Below are 18,676 nucleotides of genomic sequence, written 5' to 3'. Positions count from 1 at the left end.
CCCAAAAAAGGCCTCTTAGTGTCCTTCGATATAGTGAGTCTCTTCACAAATGTACACAAAGTGGAGGCAGTGCAACGAGCAAAGGAGATACTGGAAGAAGCCAAAGCCCCCCCACTCATCATAGAGGAAATAATCTCACTCATGGAAGTTTGTGTCAACCAGAACTATTTTTTATTCAATGGTAATTTCTACAAACAACCGGATGGTCTAGCAATGGGTTCCCCTCTGTCCCCACTCCTTGCGGAAATATTTATAGATCACCTAGAAAAGAAACTGTTTAACTATAAACACCCCCTGTTGAACAAAGTGGAATATTGGTTCCGCTACGTGGACGATATACTGTGCCTATGGACGGGAACCACAAGACAACTAAATAACTTCTTACACCTCCTCAATTCCCTAAACGACAACATTAAATTCACACTGGAAGTGCAAGAAAATGGGAAAATTACTTTCCTCGACCTAACCGTGTCCATTAAAAACGGAAAACATGCCTTTACCATCTTCCGCAAGCCAACCTGCACAGAATAAGTCATACACGCCTCATCTAAACATGCGATAAACCAAAAATTGGCAGCATTTCATAGCATGCTGCACAGAGCACTCAGCATACCACTGTCAAACGAAGAACTCACTAAAGAAATATCCCTCATTAAACAAATAGCTAACGATAACGGCTACACTGAGACATTAATTGATACATTATTAGACAAAAAACGAAAAATGTTAGCCATAAAACAGATTAACAATCCCCCTCAACCCACCGAAAAAGGAAAATGGCGACGCATTAGATATTTAGGTCCCACCTCCGGAAAAGTAGGCAAACTCCTTAAAGACCTTAACATAAGACCGGCATATTACAGTGAGAACAATATGAAGAGCCTGCTCCCTCCTAAGTGAAGGACTCCACTAACAAATTGGACCAAAGTGGAGTCTACAGCTTGGAGTGCGCGGACTGCGCGGCATCCTACATAGGACAAACGGGAAGGAGCCTCCGCGTCAGGGCAGCGGGACATCAGCGGGACTTCAGTACTAAAAAAGGGAATTCCCAATTTGCAGCTCACCTCATCAGCGCAGGCCACAACGCAGGCTTCACACCAAAGCTACTACACAAAGAGAAGAAAGGAAAGAGGATGGACATCAAGGAACAGTTGGAGATCTTAACCGCCTTAAGGGAGAAGAAACCATTAACGAACTAACACCTTTTTCCCTTCCATTCCCCTCTCCTGGACATTCCACAACTTATCCCTAATGACTCCTACGCCCAATCTACCCCCCCTGTGAATAACCGTCGCTCCATAATCCTTCCCTAGTCCCCGCTACTCACAGTCAACCCCTCTCACCCACTCTTACCGCCCCCACCAAGGCAGCGCGTCTGTCCCCCCCCCACCCCCACCCACCCACCCAACCCACACCAACTTGGACGAGTATACATATGTGTGAAAACGGAATATTTTCTTTGTACGTTCCTGAAGATGCTACAGTGTAGCGAAACTAGTAGAAAATAAATCAGTTATTTTATGTGGAAACTGCAAAGTTATTTAGTGAAACCCCTGTTCGCAATGGATTTCCACAAAGTCTCGGCCTCAACCATCAATCACATCAAATCTATAGCGAAACACCCGGGCGTACACTCCTTAGCGTGTGACCCCCCGCGTGGATTCACTTTCCTCCCTTCTGTCTAAATGATTACATTTTTGGTATCTCGGACACACTTTGGTGGGTTTTGAATGGAAACTCTCTCGCTTATTGTTTCATGATATTTTTCTAAAAATCGTCCAATAAAACTACTTCTTCAAGGTCAACCCGCGTATTCTCCTGTTGCGCTTACCACGTGAAAGATTTGATGTCATTGTAACTAACACCCAAGCATTTGATGTGTTCTGAAACACTAAACTCGATTTTATCCACTCATTTTACAGTTCACGTATTGTTTATATATTTTCTTTCGATCCAAAACATCGGCAATGAACGCTTTCCTTTAATAAATTATAGCCCCCATCCTTTACACAACTTCAGTAATTATTATAATTGGTATTCTACCGTTTGAGATAGAATTGGATTATCAAGGACTGAACATCGACACACATGCTCGCCTCTGCTAACACAAGACAGCCTGGCGTCCGACACTGCGGTGAGTCCCTCTTCAATTCCACGTGCACCGCCCCTCTCCCGTCAGCGCGCGCCAACGCCCTTCCTCGTTCGCCTCGCGCTCTCTCCGCGATCACAGTCTGCTGCGTCACCAGTCACAATGCTCTTCTTCCATATATCTTGCCTCCTTGTGATTTCTCCGTAGAGAAGTTCAAGTCCCGAGCAACATGCCTTGTCGTTATGTGAACTGACGTCGCTTGCTATGGACTAAGATTTAGTGTCACCATGTAAATAATTCAAGCGGCGCTAAGTTGGAAGATGCTTATTTTATTGATTATCTCCATGGTATTCGAAAGTTACACAAAAATTTAAAACAATTCCATATTGATTTTCTCTCGTCATTTATTCTGATCACAGCCTGAGGATTGCAAATGAAAAAGGCAAACCGAATGTCATTGTGTTGGCCGTTCACCTCATCAAGCCTTCACTTCATGGACTCAGATTACACTTCTTGTCGTGAAAATCTTGCTTCTTCAATGCCATATGGATTCTCGATAGGCATTGGCCGACGAAGGAGAGAATGGACTACCTCAGGCAGCGGGTAATGCTTCTTCAAATCATCGTACGTTGACTCGCCGACAGGAGGAGGGTCCACTGCGAAGGCGGCGCCATTTCATCCTTCTCTTAATAACTTAGTGGCTATGTCTCTCTTCCGTTTCTCCATCACGTGATACGCCATGCTTTGCGATTTTGTTGTTTTCCCTCGCCGTGACACTTGGAGCCATTCAGCCGAGCCAAACTCAATCGCTGCGTATGACTTGAACGTGGACTTCAAACTGCGCCCATTTCCCTCTTTTGTGGCGCCGGGGCAAACTGCTCTTCATGCGTCTCTATCACGCCTCTGTTACGGCTCCGTCACATATCTGTCACACCTTTGAGTGCTGTCCCCCTCTCTTCCTCCGTCCGGCTCCAGCCGCCTCCCTCAAGAGCGCACCCGCCGGGCGCCACTACCCCCGTTCCCCCTCCTCCCCACCCGCAACATCCCTGGAGACACCCCCGCCGTAGCGGTACTCGGCGCGGCCCCTGGTCTTCGCCGCAGCAGCAACACCGCATCCCAATCCTCGCGCCCCCTGCCCCCGGGGAATCTCTCTCTGCCGCCGGATGGATTTCGGGGGAAAGCAGTGCCCCTGGGGTCGAAGAGGGGGTTGGCGTGGGGGACGCACCCTTCGACCTGCTTCGTGGCACTTTTGTGTGGAATACGGAATCGCTTCCTTCTGCCTGCCCCCCACATGGGGGACCCATCCCCGCCCGCATTCGCGTTCCACTCCCCACTCCCGGGAGAGATCACCCCCCTGCACCCGGGAAGAGACCATTAACACGGGAGAGACCCCCCACACCCACGGGAGAAACCCCCGATGTTATCGAAGGTAGGATGCTCTCATATGTGGAGGGAATGCGAATAGAGTCCTTATAAGGGGGAGGAACGCAAATGACCGAGCGATGCGGTATCTAGGTGGGAAATACTTCTCAACACACGCGACAAGCTGCAAGAAACAAGATGAAGGATTAAATAGTAAGTTTAGATGAAACAATGACAGCGGACATGGTTACTCGAGTTACGGGCTGGATTACTTAGCGTAAGAAGCGTATTTCCTTCCGCGTTCCTAGCCGAACGACGCCAAACTTTCGCTCATTTGTTTGCGTGCAAAGAATGTATAATTGATAACAGCCCACTCTGATACGCTCTGCCGATTCATTAGAATCCGATGGCCGGGAGGGCAGTCACTTTGTGGAGAGCTAAACGAAGCGAGAAATACGTGACGTGCTTTCAACCAGCTGTGGAAATCGACTGGACTTGCCAGGCCTAAGTTAAGGCTGATGTAGCGGTTTCTCACCCAAGAAGGAAATCGAATGTGGGCCACGGAGTCAGAAAAGTTGACGGCATTTTATTTTGAAATGCAATTAAAATAATCTTACTGCATGACTCACAATGTACTTCCACTTTAAACGACGAAGACTCAAAGCATTAATGATTCATAAGGATAAGCGGCCATTTGTGGTCTCCAAACGATGTGATATTACACCAGAAAATGTTACAAGTAATATTATTTGTGGAAGTTCTTTGTGAGTGACAGAAATACATCCTATTATGTGACATGAAGTGTGCGAGAGGAGAAATACCGATGGATTTTATGAAGGATGCCTCAGCTGAAAAAATAACGCATAAAACTGTGAAACCTTCAGGAAAATCATTCCGATGACCTATGAGTGGAGGAATGGGAAAGATAACATAATTATTCTCTTCTCCTAGCAAATCAGGATATTCGACGCTTCAGGGAAACCTCCGGCCGCTGGGGTGGGCGCTTATTGTGGCTGGAGGCGGTATGGTTCCCCGCTCACTTGGCCGAGGTTGATGGAACACGAGCGCGCGACCCCGGAGGCTGATTGTCGGGCAGAACAAGCGTCGGAGCGTGGGTCTTCCCGAAGGCCCCGCGACGATCGCGTCACTCGCGCGACTAGATTAACGACGGAGAAACGCGTGTATTCCTCGGATTTCGGCTCGAGCGGACACCGGAAGTATTTCGCAATGCCTCCGAATGTGCTCCGGTGCCCTCCTGGAGGTCACCTCTTGCCTCACCTCCCCGCGGAATCTCACCACCACCAGATACATTGAGTCGTGTTCTCCTGACCGGTCCCTTCTGTTTTCTGACCCCAAATCCCGTCCCCTCATCCGCCCTCTGATTATTTTGTCCCCGGGGGCACTCGGGTTTAAAAGGTCAACTCGATTCTTTGAACGTTTTGAATGTACTTTTATCAAGGTGAATCCGAAAGGGTTTCAGCCTCCTTCCCTGGTCCCCTTCTTGTTTGCTCGCCGCCCAGAAGAGCCCCTCGCCGCGACCCGCGATGGACCGAGGAAGCACGGGGTCGCTGCCTGTGTCGCAGTATCATCTTACCAATATATTTATTCGCTGAATAAGTAACTTGGCCGAAACGGATACTTTCCAGTGTATCGAGCGAATGATAATGTTCTTTGAAATGTGTGCGTGATCTTTCTGGTTGAGTATTGCAGATTGAGAAGGCACCCATCTAATGCATGAATTAAAGAGGCACTCTGTTGCAAGCAGCGTTCTCGTGTTGAAATCAAAAACTTATTCATTAATTTTTCTCTTAGTGATGCATTTATGAATGTTCAAATCTGAAAGACTTTAACTAGACTAAGACTTTAATTCGATCGATTTAAGACGACCTAAGACTTTAATTCTTCATCTCGATTGCTTTGAATTGAGTTTGCATACATAACAATGAGGAAATTGATTCAACCCAACCAATATTATCAAAATCCAGCATATATGATAATAAAAACGATGAAGAATTTTATAAACAGGCGTTAAAAACCATTTATATAAATTGAATAGGCTATTGAAAAGCCATTGTATTCAAGTGCCAACACACACCCGGGGTTTTTCGTCCACGACACCAGCGGTATCCCAAATTTGCAGGGCACGCCGAAGCAAGAATTTATGAATGAAAATGAACTGCCTCTGCAGGGAAGAGCCAAAGATGGTGTCTCCGCGTAGGGAGCCCCAGGCGTACTTATGTCCATGACGTAGCACACCTTATGAGGGGCGAGTCGTGGCTGCGATCCTTCGAAACGACGCCATCGGCGCCCACAGTCCCTCCTCCTCGACGGACACCCCGTGACGTCACGTGTTATTGACTGGAGAAACAGCTGACTAGCTTCTTCATCTTGCACTGTCGTGATGACGTCGTGAATACATTCCAACTGCAACTGAGATCTGGACCGAGTGCATTCGTGGCGATGTGATGTCAACTTACTCAATACTTATCAATACTGAGAGTGCTTTCCACACGCCCCTTCAGGACCTCTTCCGTCTTCCGTTTTCTTGTTTGCTTTCAAATCCTTATCAAGGAGTTGGATTTCAAGATATCAAAATGCCCCAGGGTGCTTCTGCTTTGCCAAAGTGTTAGGTGGCGACGGTGGATGCAGTGCGCGAGGTCATTCAAAGTCGACTTCCGATTAGAGATGGCCCTGACTCGTCTTTTGAGCTCCGACATTCCCTCTTCTGAGCCTCCGGTATTCCCTGCTTGGCTCGCCATTGGCCCATCCTCTTCACCGCCTCCAGGAGATCCACTCCTATCCATCACGGCCTCCATTCCGCCTCCTTTCGCTTGCCTCCCTTGCCCCGTGCCGCAGGATCGTTTGGCAGTGAGCATTAGGCCATGGAGGGAACTGCTAGAAATTGATCGTTTGCAACGGTAACCGGATGCGAAAATTGTGGGAAAGTAGACTTATTGGCATAGAGAAACGTTAAACACTTAGCAGTTTCGTTTTGGTTGTCTTTTAAGCGGTTTGTTTTGCTTTGAAAAATGCGATACATTCTCGTTGCTGATGGTGTTATATAAAATTTGTCGACTCCAGTCCAAATAAGTACGTCTCTGCTATTTGTAATAGTGCTTATGACATAAAAGCCGTCCATATGTCTGTCTGTCTAGGTATTAAGAGAGTGGAAAATCGAATCACCCATGTCTTTCCCATAATCCTAAATCAGTTCATTGAAAATTAAACAGGCGCTGATAACCTCAGCACCAATACCTAATAAAATGAATATATAGCTAAATGGATCATCGATATTGCTTAAATCGATAATTATCCTTAAAATTTACAAACTAATAGATATAACAATAATATTTTTGTTCTTGCCACTCAAAATTCGCTGTGGCTCTCGTTGGTTGTGGCGCCCCTACCCTTTTCGGGCGGTTTAAATGTTCGAGTGCATCGGGAAAGTGCGTCCGAGCCCTTGGATGGCCGGGAACGGGGAGGGAGTGAATGAAAACATCCGGATTTATTGATCTCTCGGATCGGCGAAGAGGAACGGAACGAGTCATGACTCTTGCGATGCTGGGGGCCATCTGTTTGGTCCATCACCGCCGCCGTCGCGTGGCGTTCGACTGGAACACGCCGGCCGACATGATTCGATATAAAATGAAGCAGGCGCGCGGGCCGCCGAGGGAGACAGTCGCCTCCGCCGGTTCGATCGGGGACGGGGCGACCGGGAGGGCCCGGGATGAAACCCTCCCTCCCTACCCTGGATACACACTTCCGCGGATGTTCCACGGACATTGGACTCCAACGGCCTTCACCGGAAACACACGAGCGACCATCCTCGTTAGTCCAAATGTGACCTTCGACCGTACCAACAGAGATGTACCGAATAATAGATGAGGGGAATATATGAATTTGCACATTCGCCCGGACCGAGGTCATAAAATAATTAATTGAGATTTCGCGTCCCGTGCGTCCTACAATTGCTGTCTTACTCGCCGTATATTTCCGAAGACTCTTCCCACCACATCTTCCAAAACCATTTAGTCGTTCCGCTGGAATGTTGTCTACCCCCAATGTCTTCTTTGGTTTCATCTCCCTTAATGCCCTTTCCATCTCTTTCTTTCTATTCTTTACGGCAGAGTGCTTCTATATATTCCTTCCATCTCACTCTTCTCTGTTTCAACTATTATCTTCCCCGGCTTATCTCTGACTGCGAACAGATCTTCCCTTTTTACTTTCCAGTAGTGATTTAACCTTGCCGTATAGCGCACCGATTTCACACTTCCTCTGCAATCTTTCCTTATCCTCGCATTAAGTCTTCCACCATGCTTCCTTTGTTTTATTTGCTACCCGCCTCAAATTATTATTTTACTCTTTGTCCTTCCCTCTTCCTAACTCGGTGCTTACATTCTTCCATTTTCTCCTCTCATCCATTTTTGTAATAATCTCATCCGTGATCCATGTTTTCCTATTCCTTTTCGCATTAACGGTTCCAATGATGTCTTTTGCGCCTTTCGATAACACTTTCTTGATACATTCCCATTTTTCTTCGATAGTACTTCGCTCTTTACATTCCTCCATGATCTTCTCTACAGACTGCTGATACCCCTTCCTTGTCAATCCATTTAATTCTTCGACATTTCATTTTATAACCCGCTGCCCTTGACTTATCTTTTTGAAACGAAGCTGGCTACTAAAACTAAATTGGGGTCACAGTCAAGGCGAATTTTTTAAACTCTTTGAATTGGTTGCATGAATTTTGCCATCTTCTCTTGCGTCTTCTGTCCTGCTGCTATCGGTTCTTCTTTGCAAGGGTTTCGTTAGGACGGTAAGTTGATATCCCACGCAACTAAAGTTGTTCTCAGGATCATAAAGAAAAGGATAGAGAGTAGGGCAAATGATTACTTAGGGGATTGTCAGTTTGGGTTTAGGAAGGGGAAAGGTGCGCGTGATGCCATTGCAGTAATGAGATTATTAATCGAGAGGAATAGAATATAGAATACAACCGGGAGGTATTTGCCTGTTTCGTAGATTTACAAAAAGTGATTGATCGAGTGAATTGGGAAAAACTAATGATTATAATGAATAAAATAGGAATAGATTGGCGGGAAAGGAGCCTAATCCGCAACCTGTACACATCTCAGACAGCCCAGGTGCGAGTGGGGAACGGGGAGTCCGGCTGGCCAGTGTTAGGAAGAGGTGTAAGGCAGGGTTGCCCACTATCACCGTTGCTTTTCAACCTATTTAAGGTAATCTACCGGTTAAGGTAGGTTTTTGGATGGACACAACTACCAAACAAATATTTTATTTCTCCTAACAAAACACAAAATCCATCATCCTACTCTATATCAGGTCCCTATTCATCTCTGAGTACTTTCTTCCTCCCTTCATCCCGTCCAACATCCCTATCCTGTTCCCTCCCTTTCCTCTTTTGCCCAACATTCTACCCTCTATCACAGTCTTCAACATCCCACTGCCGTTCACACCCCCTTCATCCACTTTTCCTGCCTCCATAGGATTGCTCCCAACAAACCCCTCTCTTCGCCCACCATACCAAGTACTTCCTCATTTGTTTTCTTCTCTGTCCATTTCACCTTCTCCATTCTTCTCCACACCCACATTTCAAAAGCCTCCAGTCTACGTCTATCCTCCTGCTTCAATGACCACGTTTCCGCGCCGTACATAGCTACGCTCCATATAAAAGTTTTTACGAGTTGTTTCTTAACATCCTTACTCAAAGTCCCTGTCATCAACTCCCTCCTCCTTGTGAGAGCCTCTTTGCCTAGCGCAATTCTTCTCCTTACGTCCCTACTACTTTGACCGTGTTGGTCCAAAACACTACCGAGATACGTAAACTGTTCTAACTGCTCTAGTTTTTGCCCTCCTATTTTAATGTTAAGCTTGGCCTTTTTCTTTCTAGAAAATCGCATAACCTTTGTTTTATTAATATTGATTCTCATCCCATACCTGTCGCACTGAATTTCCAATTCACTCAGCAATGCTTGCAGCCCCTTGGCTCACTGACAAACTAAAGCTTGGTCATCGGCAAACCTAACTGATTTTACGAATTCCCCGCCCACTTTCATTCCTACCTCGAGTTCTTCCCATGCCTCTTTGATCATTTCCTCTGCATACAGGTTGAACAGCAACGGTGATAATGGGCAACCCTGTCTTACACCTTTTCCTAACACTGCCCATCCTGACTCACCGTTTCCCACCCGCACCTGAGCAGTCTGAGACATGTACAGGTTGAGGATTAGCCTCCTTTCCCTCCAATCTATTCCTATTTTCTGCAGAATACTCATTAGTTTTTCCCAATTCACTCTATCAAATGCTTTTTCGAAATCGACGAAAAAATCTACGAAACAGGCAAATACCTCCTGGTTGTGTTCTATATTCCTCTCGATTAATAATCTCATTACTGCAATGGCATCACGCGTACCTCTCCCCTTCCTAAACCTAAATTGATCATCCCCTAAGTAATCATTTGCCCTACTCTCTATCCTTTTGTTTATGATCCTGAGAACAACTTTAGCTGCGTGGGATATCAAACTAATTGTCGTATAGTCCTCACATGACGTGGCCTTTACCTTTTTCGGAATAGGAACTAAAACTGATCTCACAAAGTCTTCCGGCCAGATTCCCTCATAAATACTACGGATCAGCCCATATAGCCTCTTTCTCCCACATTTGCCTAAACATTTCAATAATTCCGTGGGAATGTTATCCACCCCCACGGCCTATTTTAGTTACATCTTTCTAAATGCCCTATCTATCTCATCGTCTAGTATCCTCTACGTCATATCCTTTTTCAATTTATAACTTTGTTGGTCTGAGTTCTTTACTATACAGTTCTTCTATATACTCCTTCCATCTCTCTTGGATCTTTCCTGCGTCAACTATTACCTTACCCGCCTTATCTCTAACAGCTATCGTTGATCTCCCTTTCTTACTTCCCGATAACGATTTAACTTTGCTGTGCAGCGCACCGATTTCACCCTTCCTCTGCAGACTTTCCATATCCTCGCACTGCGTCTTCCACCATGCTTCTTTTGCTTTATTTGTTGCCCGCCTCAATTTATTGTTCAATTCTTTGTACTTCATTTTGCCTAATTCTGTATTTATATTCTTCCATTTCCGCCGTTCATCCATCTTCGTAATCATCTCATCCGTGATCCATGGTTTCCTAGTCCTTTTAGCGTTAACGGTTCCAATAGTGTCTTTTGCGGCTTTAGACAACCCTTTCTTGATATTTTCCCATTTTTCTTCGATGGCACTAAGCCCTTTACCATCCTCCATGATTTTCTCTACCGCCTGTTTGTATTCCTTCCTTTTCAGCCCATTTAATGCTTCTATATTCCATTTTCTAACTCGCCACCCCTGCCTTATCTTTTTGAAACGTACGCTACATTTCATAACAACTAAATTGTGGTCAGAGTCCGCATCCGCTCCCGGGAAGCTGTGGGAATTTATCACACTGTTCCTAAACCTTTGTCTAACCAGGATATAATCTAGCTGATATCTTCCTGAGTCACCTGGCATTTTCCATGTATATCTGCGTCTTTTGTGGTGTCTAAACCAAGTGTTGGTGATGACTAACCCCTGTCTCCTGCAGAACTCAACTGCTTTCTCCCCGCGGTCATTCCTCGTGCCTAAACCGTAGTCCCCCACCTCATCAAGATCTTTTCCTTCGCCTACCGTCGCATTCCAATCCCCCATCACTATCAAATATTTGCCTGCAGGAACACACGCGATCATGTCCTCTAACTGATCGTATATCCTATCGACCTCTTCTTCCTTATGGTTGCTCGGTGGCATGTATACCTGAATAATAAGCAAGGTCGTCGGTTCTGCTTTTATCTCTACTAGTAGTATTCTATCCGTTACCTGCTCTATGTTGACTACGCTTCTTCCTACCTCTTCATTTAATACTATGGCAACCCCTCGTTGGCTCTCGTCCCCACCGCTGTATGTTATTCTATACTTATCACTCCAGTAATCCCCGCTATCTTTCCATCTCACCTCGCATAGACCTAAAATATCTATATTTCCCCTTTCCATCTCTCGCTTAACATTCTCCAATTTCCCTGTCCTCATCATTGTCCTAACATTCCACGTTCCTATTATAACTAATGTGGTCTTCTTCTCCTGCGTCTTCTGTCCTGCTGCTGCTGGTTTTCCCTTGCAAGGGTTTCGCGGGATGACGACCGCGGAAGCCTTGCCTCTTCCGCTGCCGGGCACGACACACGGCCGATTGGGCCGAGCTCCGTGGTTGCCAGGACTCAAAATATCTCTATTTTCCATCATATTTTTCTTGGGAATGATAATTGAGGTGGTTTCCCGTTGCCTTCCTCAATAGTGTTTTTAACGTGACACCATCACTTACTGGCCGCCCCACTGGGGTCAGACGCCATTGCAGCCGCCTCACTGGGGAACAGACGCTGCGTGGACTACCTTTCGTCTGGCTCCTAACCTTCGACCTAACTGGCATGGGTGACCCTACCAGGAGCAATTTTTATTACTCCCGCCAGGACAGCTCTAGGGGTCATCGGAACGCACAAGCCCTTCAACCACGTCAAGGTTGTAGTCCGGGGAGGGTTTAGAACCTATATGTAGAGGAAATGTTTGAAGAAGCATGGGAAGAACTGGAAGACGGAGTGAAAGTGGGCGGGGAATTCGTAAAATCAGTTAGGTTTGCCGATGACCAAGGTATATTTTGTCAGTCAGCCAAGGGTTGTCAAGCATTGCAGAGTGAATTGGAAATTCAGTTCGACAGGTATGGGACGAAAATCAATATAATAAAACAAAGGTTATGCGATTTTCTAGAAAGAAAAAGGCCAAGATAAACATAAATATAGGAGGGCAAAAACTAGAGCAGGTAGAAAAGTTTACGTATCTCGGAAGTGTTTTGTACCAGCACGGTCAAAGTAGTAGGGACGTAACGATTAATATTGCACTAGGCAAAGAGGCTTTCAGAAGGAGGGAGTTGATGACAAGGACTTTGAGTAAGGATATTAAGGAAAGACTCGTAAAAACATTAATATGGAGCGTAGCTATGTACGGCGCGGAAACGTGGTCAGTGAAGCAAAAGGATAAACGTAGATTGGAGGCTTTAGAAATGTGGGTGTGGAGAAGAATGGAGGATGTGAAATGGATAGAGAAGAAAACAAATGATGAAGTACTTGGTATGGTGGGCGAGGACAGGGGTTTGTTGGGAGAAATTCTATGGAGGCAGGAAAAGTGGATGAAGGGGGTTTTGACCGACAGAGGATTGTTGAAGACTGTGATAGAGGGGAGTATATTGGGAAACGAGGAAACGGCAGGAACAGGATAGAAAGGTTGGACGGGATGAACGGAGGAAGAAGGTACTCAGAAATGAAGAGGGAACTCATGTAGTGCAGGATGTTGGATGTTGTTTGTTAAGAGTCACAAAATATTTATTTAGGAGCTTTGTCAATCCAAAAACCTACCTTAACCGGTAGATATATATAGGTATACCTATCTTAACTGGTATGTATATATATATATATATATATATATATATATATATATATATATATATATATATATATATATATATATATATATATAACACTTTTTGAAAGTCTCACGGACGTGAATAATAATGTACAACACTTGGCACTAGTGGACACAGACAAAAACACAGAAACACACAAAAAAGAGACTCACTATTTTTCGAATTTTCGGTGGTCGTGACCACCTTTATCGAGGAAGAGAGGGACAGAACTGAAGGGAATACGATGGCTGGAGCGATGGATGGAAGGGGAAGGTGGGGAGGGAATTCCGAAGGGACGGGTTTGGAGGGGCAGCGTTAGAAGGGTGGGGAAATTGTAGAAGGTGATTGGGTTGGAAGGGGGATGAAAATATCATTGGAGCAGGGTAATTAATGCCTAATATTGATTCCTGGCCAATTCCAGGACCCCAAGAGCCAGATGAAAGATTGCTCTAATGTTTTCAGTTTCAGTGGAGGATCAGAGGCCGGGAGGGATGCTATGATGGATACACTATAGCATTTATCAAAGGGAGTGTTGTGTTCGGAGGCGTGTTTTGGGATAGGGAGCATATCAATTAAGGAAGAGTTTATGCATGAGGCTCGGTGGTTGTTGATTCTGATATTAAGGGGTGTGGTGCACTGCCCAATATAATAGGCAGGGCAAAGTTGGCACTTCAGAAGGTACACTACATTGCTAGATGTGCAAGTAAAGGAGGGAATTGGTGGGAGAGAGTTTTAGTATTTATATAATTATATATATATATATATATATATATATATATATATATATATATATATATATATATAAGTATATATATAACGATTGTGCGGAAAAACTCACACGAGCGGCAATAATGGGCTGACACAATATAACACAAATAGAAAAGAATAGACACATTTAAAAGAACACTCACACGGTTAATTGTTCGAACTTTCGGCCCTCTCAGAGGCCTTCTTCAAGAGAGGCGTCTCTCTTGAAGAAGGCCTCTGAGAGGGCCGAAAGCTCGAACAATTTACCGTGTGAGTGTTCTTTTAAATGTTTCTATTCTTTTCTATTTGTGTTATATTGTGTCAGCCCATTATATATATATATATATATATATATATATATATATATATATATATATATATATATATATAGATCTGGCCTACCCAGCACCCTGCCCCCCTTCCCTGATGTGTGAATTTCACACGCCGTCGCGCTTAGCACTGGCTGAACTCTACCATCACCTACCAAACCACCCTTCAGGTAGATTACTGTGTTTAAGGTTTTATATTTACGAATATATATATTATATTCATATATATATATATATATATATATATATATATATATATATATATATATATATATATATATATATATATATGTATATATCCCCTCCCCGGACTACAGGCTTGACGTGGTGGAAGGGCTTGTGCGTTCCCATGACCCCTAGAGCTGTGCTGGCGGGAGTAATAATAATAAGTCCTGGTAGGGTCACCCATACCAGATAGGTCGAAGTATAGGAGCCAGACGAAAGGTAGCCCACACAGCGTCTGTCCCTCAGTGAGGCGGCTGCAATGGAGTTTGACCCAAGTGGGGCGGCCAATAAGTGATGGTGTCTCGTTAAAATCACTCTTGAGGAAGGCAACGGGAAACCACCTCAATTATCATTCCCAAGATAAATATGATGGACAATAAAGAGATTTTGAGTCCTAGCAACTACGGGGCTCGGCCCAATCGGCCGAGTGTCTTGCGCGGCAGCGGGGGAGGCAAGGCTTCTGCGGTCGTCATCCCACGATACCCTGGCAAGGGAAAACCGGCAGCAGCAGGACAGAAGACGCAGGAGAAGAAGACCAAATTAGTCAGAATAGGAACGTGAAATGTTAGGACAATGATGAGGACAGGGAAATTTGAGATTGCTAAGCGAGAGATGGAAAGGGGAAATATAGATATTTTAGGTCAATGAGACGTGAGATGGAAGGATATCGGGCATTACTGGAGTGATAATTATAGAATGATATGCAGCGGTGGGGACGAGAGCCAACGAGAGGTTGCCATAGTATTAAATGAAGAGGTAGGAAGAAGCGTAGTCAACATAGAGCAGGTAACGGATAGAATGCTACTAGTAGAGATAAAAGCAGAACCGACGAACTTGGTTATTATTCAGGTATACATGCCACCGAGCAACCATAAGGAAGAAGAGGTCGATAGGATATACGATCAGTTAGAGGACATAATCGCGTGTGTTTCCGCAGGATAACCTTTGATAGTGATGGGGGATGGGTGTGCGACGGTAGGCGAAGGAAGAGATGGTGATGAGGAATGACCCCGGAGAGAAAGCAGTTGAGTTCTACGGGAGACAGGTGTTAGTCACCACCAAAACTTGGTTTAGACACCACAAAAGACGCAGGTATGCATGGAAAATGCCAGATGACTCAGAAAGGTATCAGCTAGATTATATCCTGGTTAGACACAGGTTTAGGAACAGTGTGAAAAATTCGCACAGCTTCCCGGGAGCGGATGCGGACTCAGACCACAATTTAGTTATGAAATGTAGTGTCCGTTTCAAAAACATGATGCAGGGGCGGCGGGTTAGAAACTGGAATGTAAAAGCATTAAATGGTTCAAAAAGGACGGAGTACATACAGGCGGTAGAGGAAATCATGATGGAGGATGATAAGGAGCTAAGTACTATCGAAGAAAAATGGGTATGAATCAAGAAAGGGTTATCGAAATCCACAAAACTATTACTATTGTAACAATTAACTCGGGAAGGACTAGAAACCATGGATCACGGATGAGATGATTACAAAGATGAATGAGCGGAGATAATGGAAAAATGTAAATACAGAGTTTGGCAAAATGAGGTACAAAGAGGTATACAATAAATTGAGGCAGGCAACAAATACGGGAAGGGAAGCATGGTGGAAGACGCAATGCAAGGATATGGAAAGTCTGCAGAGGAAGTGTGAAATCGGTGCGCTGTATAGCAAAGTTAAATCTTTATCGGGAAGTGAGAAAGGGAGATCTGTGCTAACAGTTAGAGATAAGGCGGGTAAGGTAATAGTTGACGCAGGAAAGATACAAGGGAGTTGGAAGGAGTATATAGAAGAACTGTATAGTAAAGAACTTTGACCAACAAAGTTAGACATTGAAAAAATATGACGTAGAGGATACTAGACGATGAGATAGATAGGGCATTTAGAAAGATGTAACTAAAATAGGCCGTGGGGGTGGATAACATTCCCACGGAATTATTGAAATGTTTAGGCAAATGTGGGAGAAAGAGGCTATATGGGCTGATCCGTAGTATTTATGAGGGAATCTGGGCGGAAGACTTTGTGAGATCAGTTTTAGTTCCTATTCCGAAAAAGGTAAAAGCCACTCATGTGAGGACTATACGACAATTAGTTTGATATCCCACGCAGCTAAAGTTGTTCTCAGGATCATAAACAAAAGGATAGAGAGTAGGGCAAATGATTACTTAGGGGATTATCAGTTTGGGTTTAGGAAGGGGAGAGGTACGCGTGATGCCATTGCAGTAATGAGATTATTAATCGAGAGGAATATAGAACACAACCAGGAGGTATTTGCCTGTTTCGCAGATTTCGAAAAAGCGTCTGATAGAGTGAATTGGGAAAAACTAATGAGTATTCTGCAGAAAATAGGAATAGATTGGAGGGAAAGGAGGCTTATCGGCAGCCTGTACATGTCTCAGACTGCTCAGGTGCGGGTGGCAAACGGGGAGTCTGGATGGGCAGTGTTAGGAAGGTGTGTAAGGCAGGTTGCCCATTATCATCGTTGCTGTTCAACCTGTATGCAGAGGAAATGATCAAAGAGGCAAGGAAAGAAACGAGGTAAGAATGAGAGTGGGCGGGGAATTCGTAAAATCAGTTAGGTTTGCTGATGACCAAGCTTTAGTTTGTCAGTCAGCCAAGGGGTTGCAAGCATTGCTGAGTGAATTGGAAATTCGGTGCGACAGGTATGGGATGAAAAGCAATATTAATTAAACCACGGTTATGCGATTTTCTGGAAAGAAAAATGCTAAGCTAAACATTAAAATACGAGGGCATAAACTAGAGCAGGTAGAACAGTTCACGTATCTCGGAAGTTTTTGGACCAACACGGTCAAAGTAGTAGGGACGTAAGGAGAAGAATTGCGCTAGGCAAAGAGGCTTTCACAAGGAGAAGGGAGTTGATGATTGGGACGTTGAGTAAGGATGTTAAGAAAAGACTCGTAAAAACTTTAATATGGAGCGTAGCTATGTACGGTGCGGAAACGTGGTCGTTGAAGCAGGAGGATAGACGTAGACTGGAGGCTTTTGAAATGTGGGTGTGGAGAAGAATGGAGAAGGTGAAATGGACAGAGAAGAGAACAAATGAGGAAGTACTTGGTATGTTGGGCGAAGAGAGGGGTTTGTTTGGAGAAATCCTATGGAGTCAGGAAAAGTGGATGAAGGGGGTATTGGCCGTCAGTGGGATGTTGAAGACTCTAATTGAGGGGAGAATATTTGGCAAACGAGGAAAGGGAAGGAACAGGATAGGGGTTATGGAAGGGATGAATGGAGGAAGAAAGTACTCAGAGATGAATAGGGACCTGATAAAGAGTAGGATGGATTTTGTGTTTTGTTCGGAGTCACAAAATGTTTTATTTAGTAGTTGTGTCCATACAAAAACCTACCTTAACCGGTAGATTACATAATAATAATAACATGCATACATACATACATATATATATATATATATATATATATGTATGTATATATACATATGTATATATACATTTTTATAGAAACAGACCCTGCAAAAATAATCGAGTCCTTTCCTAACAGAGTGTATAATTTTAAGAATAGACGTAAGGTATATTTGTAATAATTTGATTGATGTGTGTTGTATTGTATTATATGTAATAGCTTAATATTTTTTAATATCTCTTTTTTTCTTCTGATTAATGTTGGTAAATGGTATGGGGATTTGCTTGTTTTGTTAAAGAGATTTGTGTTTTGAAGTCTGATTTTATCTATTGTCTTTAGCGATTATTTGGGACTCGTGTGCCACCTGACACTGTCTATCAGCACATGTATATTTTTAATAGTAATAATATAAGGAAAAGGGATAGGAACACACATAAAGGACGAACACAATAGAGGTTGGGAAGGCGGAATCGAACGGATCACAAGAGTAAAAAATATTTACTTGACCGGAAGTCGAACACCGAATCTTCCACTTGCCGGGCGAATGCTCTTAACCACTTGAGCTATGGTTCAATTTAGTTTTATTCGGTCTAGTATGTTACACTGCTTGTGTTTACATTGTACACATTGTCAGCTTACTGATTATGGTTACAGTATATTTTCTTTCCTTATTTTGGTTACACACTTACATAGACATACATTCATATACATTGCATAAAACAATTGTGACCATGAACAATACTGTGGAAGGAAATAATAATGGCATGGTTCACAGAATATAGAAGGAAATATTTGGATTAGCAGCGGAACTTTACATTTGGTTGGAATTATTGATAGCTTTGAAGCACAGCTATTCAGAAAAACAACTTTTTAACCTCGGACGAAGTGTGTCCGGTACCGGGGATAGCAACATCCGTTCCACCAATGCTTGCATACCTTTAGCGGAATGTTAAATTGCAGTCCTCAAATTTGTGAAACTCCACGATTAGGGTGGTCATTATGAAGAATTTTAAGCTCGGAAAGAGCCGAAAGTTCAAGGTGAT

This window comes from Hetaerina americana, unplaced genomic scaffold (assembly GCF_022747635.1).
Source record: "Hetaerina americana unplaced genomic scaffold, ioHetAmer1.1.p SCAF_166, whole genome shotgun sequence".
Lineage (NCBI taxonomy): Eukaryota > Metazoa > Arthropoda > Insecta > Odonata > Calopterygidae > Hetaerina > Hetaerina americana.
This window is presented reverse-complemented; position numbering follows the sequence as displayed.